Genomic DNA, 6,468 nt, shown 5'->3' on the forward strand with positions numbered 1-6,468 from the left:
TGGAGCTGGATGCACACAGCAGGCCAAGCAGCATCTTAGGAGCACAAAAGCCTTCTGTTTTCATCCAGCTCCACACTTTGTCACCCAGGAATATCACCCCAACTCTGCCTTATGATAGTCCTATAAAATGTAAACAACAACAGAAGTGGCTGAAAAATCTCAGCAGGTTTGGTAGCATCTGTGGAGCTGAAACATTTCGGAACGTTCTGAAGAAGGGTCACTGGACCTGAAAATGTTCACTGTGATTTCTACCCGCAGATGCTGCCAGGCCTGCTAAGATTTTCCAGCAATTTCTATTTTTGTTTCAGCTTTTCATCCGCAGTCCTTTCGGTTTTTTTTCTGTAAAATGTAAAGTCGCCGCAGTCCTACCAGATCACAGGGCTGCCCTTTCATTAAAAAGAGACAACCGATGTTGGTTTAACCTGATGCCATCACATCTCAGGTGAGGGGAGAGGTTGAGAAGAGAGTTCTTCACTGTAACGAGTTCTTCACAGTAACCTCAGCTGATGAGAATTAAACCCATGCTACTTGCATTATTCTATCCAGGTAATTAAGCTAGCCCACCCTTAGATAGTAAGGTAGTAAGATGAGAAAGTACAGAACCCCCTTCCCCTCCCCTACTTCTGAAGAAGGGTCTAGGCTGGAAACATCAGCTTTCTTGCTCCTCGGCCTGCTGTGTTCATCCAGCTCTACACCTTGTTATCTCAGATTCTCCAGCATCTGCAGTTCCTACTAACTCTTAGATAGTAATGTTGACTTTTTTAAAAATTTACACATGAGTTGAGGTTGTCACTGACTGGGCCAAGATATTTTGCCCACTTCTAGCTTCACTTGAGAATGTGGTGGTGAGCTGCCTTCTTAGAATCCCTACAGTGTGGAAACAGGCCCTTCGGCCCAACAAGTCCACACCAAACTTCAGTGCATCCCACCCAGACCCATCCCCCTATAACCCATCTAAGCTAAACATCCCTGAACCCTATGGGCAATTTAACATGGCCAATCCACCTAACCTGCACATCTTTGGACAGTGGGAGGAAACTGGAGCATGCGGAGGAAACCCACACAGACACAGGGAGAATGTGCAAACTCCACACAGACAGACACCCTAGGCTAGAATTGAACCTGGGACCCTGGTGCTGTGTAACCACTGTGCCACCCCATTCTTGAATAGCTGCAATCCATTTGGTGTAGGAGAGCACTATTGTTGTTCCAGACGAAGTTCCAGGATTTGTCTCAGCAACATTGAAGGAACAGTGATACATTTCTAAGTCAGGATGGTGAGTGGCTTGGAGGTGAATTTACATTTGATAATGATCCAATGTTTCTGCTGCCCTTGACCTTTTAGATTTTGAGGTCAGGGCTTCGAAAATGTTGTCTAGGGAGTCTTGGTGAATTTCTGTTGTGGTGGAGGGAATGTGTGTTTGTAGGAGTAGTGCCAGTCAAGCAGACAGCTTTGACCTAGGTGGTGTAAAGCTTCTGAGGAGCTGTACCCATCTGGGTAATGAGAGAGTATTCCATCACACTGCCTTATAGATAGTGGACAGGATTTGGGAGTCAGGAGGTAAAGTCCTTGCTGCAAGATTCCTAGCTTTAACCTGCTCTTGTTACCATATTGATATGACGAGTCCAACTGAGTTTTTGATCAATGGTATTCCCCCAGGATGTTGATAGTAGGGGATTTAGTTTTGGCAATGCCATTGAATGTCAAGGAACAATGGTTAAATTTTGTCTTGTTGGAAATGGTCATTACCTAGCATTTGTGTCGCACAAATGTCACTTGCCACTTTTCAGCCCTAGCAGATCTTGTTGTATTTCAGTATCTGAGGAATTTCTAATGGTATTGACCATTGTGCAGTCATCAGCAAATGTCTTTCTGACCTTATGACGGAGGGGATGTCATTTATCAAGCAGCTGAAAACGGCTGAGCCAAGGACACGACCCTGAGAAGCGTCTGCAGAAATATCTTGGAGCCAATATGACTGATCTCCGATTGCCACAACCATCTTCCTACGTGTCAGATATGATTCCAACCCAGTGGAGAGTTTTCCTTCTAAATTCCATTGTCTCCAGTTTTGCTGGAGTTCCTTGATGTCAGACTCAATCAAATGCAATCTTGCTATCAAGGTAGTCACATACTTTACCCCCTGAATTCAGGTCCTGTGGTCACTGGAAAAGACTCCCCTAAATTTCTTTGAAAAAATCCTGTAGGATCTTTTACTTCCACCGGAGAAGGCAGAAAGGGGCCTCAGAAGTTCCCTGAAACATGGTACTGATTGTAGTATAATTAGCATTTTCTGCCTGACAGCTTTCTTGCGTTTCTCAGACATGTACTACAGTTGTACCAATTTGTCTTTATATGTTTCCAGATTTCCTAAGTGTGTTCCACTCATGGGTTAGAAAGTGGCTGCGAGGGAGTGGAAACACCTAAAAGTCAAACACCTAAACACCTACATCAATCTGTTCCTCCCAAAATCTCTGCTTTGTGAAAAAAATGACAACCTGTAAAACAATGCTGGTCTGGCATAGTAATGCTGTCACTAAAGTAGGAATCCAACGGCTCAGGTTCATGCTTTGGAGACAAGGACTTAGAATCTAACCAAAGCAGATGGTGATATTTGAATTCAATTACTGACTCTGGAATTAGTTGACTAGTTGATTTGCACGAAAGGACAAATGCACTTTAGGGAAAGAAATCTGTCATCCTTACTTGGCATAAATGCGATTCAAGTCCTGCAGAAATAAAATTAACTCTTTAATATCTTCTCAAATGGTCCAGATTCACTTCATTGAAGGTACAATGATTTGGTACAATGATTCACTTCATTGTACCAAATTGCAACGAAGACTAAGTAAAGAACTGAAACCAGACAGACCACCGAGCATCGACATATGAACAAGGAACAAGAACAGATCACTGGCCCTCTTCGAGCCTACTTTGCCTTTCAGTAAGATAGTGGCTGACCTGACTTTATCCTCAATGCTACATTGCTGCATATTCCTGACAATCTATCATCTCTTCACTAATCAAGAATCTGCTTACACCTGCCTTAAAAATATTTAATGACTCTGCATACACGTCCTCTCAAAAAAAATTTCCCCATCTTTGTTTTATTTATAATTTTTTTTATTTTTAAATCATGACCCCTTATTCTGAGTTCTTCCCCAAGAGGAAACATCCTTTTGACATCCACTCAATAAAGTCCTGTTCAATGAAGTCACCTCTGACTCTCCTAAATTCCAGAAAATACAGACCTAACTTGAATAAGAGGCTGGTATCCTGTCACCAGGTCACCCATTATTTGAAACTGATCCAACTCCCTCAGAGCCAGATCTCAAAACCCTGACGCTCCTGTTCTTATCTGTCAGCCAGAGCTCCCTGATTGGACCAGATTAACAGCCCAGCTGGCTGACCTCATTACTAATTACTACATCAAACCCCCTCTGAGTCTGCGGGCATAGGCCTGTTCTTATTTTGTAGCTCCTCCTCGGGCATTTTAGCACCTGGTCAGGTTCCTCTAACTCTGCCTCTGATACGGGCGGTGTGTAACATACAATAGCTCATCCCTTGCACCTGGAGTGTCTTGGTAGGAATTCATTTTCTTCTTCTGGGGGCAAAGGTGTTGAGGCGGCAACATCCACCTCAGATTCCAAGGTATCTTTAACATTTGACGGAGAAGGAGAACGCACGAGTTCTGAAACAGATGGAAAGGCTGTCAAAGATCCGGGTATAATTTGCTCCCGCACCATATTTAAGTTTGCAGTTTTCATGTGATCCACATGCTTGCTCTGGACTGTTGCACCTACCTGGACTTTATATGTCTATGCACCAGCCCTCATGTCAATCATGCCTCTTATCCAGCAATGCCATTCCAGTGGTTCCCACACCAAACTTTGTCCCTTGAAGTAAACTTAGCTAAATTTTGTATCTTGTATTAGCATTCCTGATGCAATTTCATCCTCCCCGCTCAGGTCCAAGAAGATCAGATTTCATCTCGAATGGGTCTTCTCCACATTAGCAATTCTGTTGGAGCTACACTTGCTGTTGCATGAGGGGGTGATCCAATAATAGAAAGGAACTGGGGTAGTGTGGTATCAAGTGAAGGTGTAAGCTCTTTCTTTAAGCCTGCCTTCAAAATTTGGACTGCTTTTTCTGCCAGACCATGAGATGATGGATGGTATGGAGTTGTCATTATATATCAAATACGATTCGACTTTAGAAAATACTCAAATTCCCTGCTGGTAAACAATGGCCCATTATGTGTGACTAACATATCCAGGAGTCCATGTATTACAAGAGATGCGAACATTTTTTCTATTGTCACCCGCAAGTTTGATGAATGAATTCTATGCATGCCCAGTGACCGGAAGCGTGTCTGCTCCTGCACTCACCGTTGGCCGACTCAGGCTCCCTGCTCCTGCTTGCTGCCTGCGAGAAGCTCCAGGGCTGTTTCCCCATGTGCTGCTGCGAGGCTCTTCCCTGCACTCCTCTGGGGCTCGCTGCTCGTGGAGTTCCAGGGTATGAGGGCTCGCTGCTCCGGACTTGCTGCCAGCTCTGGTGCTGAGGGGAAAGGAGGAGGAAAAATGGGGAGAAAAAGGAAAAAGGAAATGGGCCAAGCAGAGGACCTCCAACAGGAGTGTCATACCCTGCCACCATATTGCACAATTGTAAAGAGTTGAAGCTGCAGAACCAATTCCCATGGTATACCACTTGTGATATCCTGCTGGGTTATAAAAGACCTACTTATTCCTACCCACTACTTCCTGTTAGGTGGCCTAGGCACTGAAAACGACAGCAGCAAACCCAGCACTGTTGACCCTTCAAAGTCATCTTTACTAACATTTGGGGAGAGCAGTCCCAATATTGTCAACAGCCTGACAAAGTCAGACTCATGGAATCATGTTGTACCAATGATGTCACAACCCATCCCTATTCCTCGGAATGTCCTGTCTCACTGACGGAAAAGACCCACTAGAAATAGCATAACAGTGCTGTACAGTCAGGAGAAAGTTGGACTCCAGGTCCCGTGAAGTCTAATTACAGCACATCAGACATGGGCAAGGAGACCCCCTGCTGACTAATTAGCTGAGAGGAGCAATGCACGGTAACCAGTACTCTTCCACAATGAATACCAATTGGAAGAAGCACTGAAAGTGACAAGGGGGCAGAAGGTAGCACCACTCTGACTGACCTGGCTAAGTCCTTAAGGCAATAACTGTTAGACTGTGCTTGAAGCATCATCCTTGCCAAACTACCTGTGGAAGATATGTCTGCCCGTGACATTCCTTGCGAAGATGAGAATACTATTTAGTGTATCACATAGCATTACCACCATGTTAAATGGGTCAGATTTTGTACAGATCTAGAAGCAGAAAACTTAAGGTACTGTGACCCAGCAACAGCAGCAGTGTTGAACTCAACCACCACCTCCACGTGGCCTGACATGTACCCTCCACCAACCCAATCTCTAACATAACCATCAAGCCAGGGGACCAACACTGGATCAATGAAAAATGCAGAAGGACATGCCAGGAGTAGACTGACTAAAAACTGTGTGTGTTTGTGTGCAGATGCATGTGTGCATGCATTGGGGATGGTGGGGGTGAAGAGGGCATTCAATGGTACATCATAATGGGTTTGGCCATAATCTTTGAGATCTCATGAAGTTCAGAGTCAATGGTGAGGGCTCACAAAGCAACTCTCTCCTTACTGTGCACGCTATAGGCAGTGCTGCCTGGTTTATTGTTCACCAGCTCCCTGGTTCTGACATTGGGTTTATGTATTGGAATGTGATGTGGTAAAACACAAAGGAGGCAGATGCTCCAGAGGCAAAGAAAATTCAGATTTTATTGAAAAACAAGCAAATTGAATATATTTATAGAAAACAAGAAGGTTAATATCAAAGATAATGGGAACTGCAGATGCTGAAGAATCCGAGATAACGAAGTATGGAGCTGGATGAACACAACAGGCCAAGCAGCATCTTAGGACCACAAAAGGTTAATATCAAAACACATCTATCAGTGACTGAGAACAGTTTCCCAGTTAACTTTACCCCCAGTTAAGCCATGCAGCCAAGACTTAATATGATAAGTAGCTAGATACAGTGGGTGGCTGTTACCTATGCTAACAAGGAAAAGAGAGAGTGAGAGAGATTACCTGCTAACCCAAAGTCCTATTCTGCTTCCCTTCCTTAGGACTGCCCTACACTGTTAGCCCCAAACTCCACCCTCGCCTTTCTAAAGCTGGCCCAGCTGGGTTAGAGGGCCTCAGTGACATTAGACTCACCCCTGGAGTGAGACGCGATTTCGACTGGCTCTTGTTCATGGTCGGGACTCCGCAAAGTACCCCAAGTGCTGATAAGTCAGTCTAGTGGTGTCCACTGACGTAGTTAGACGCATTGGACCTGACCGGTGAGTATGTTGGGTTTTCTTTCCTTTCTTGGTGGTCCTTGTGAGTGGGTTGTTGTC

The sequence above is a fragment of the Stegostoma tigrinum genome, chromosome 10, assembly GCF_030684315.1.
Source record: "Stegostoma tigrinum isolate sSteTig4 chromosome 10, sSteTig4.hap1, whole genome shotgun sequence".
Taxonomy (NCBI): Eukaryota; Metazoa; Chordata; class Chondrichthyes; order Orectolobiformes; family Stegostomatidae; genus Stegostoma; species Stegostoma tigrinum.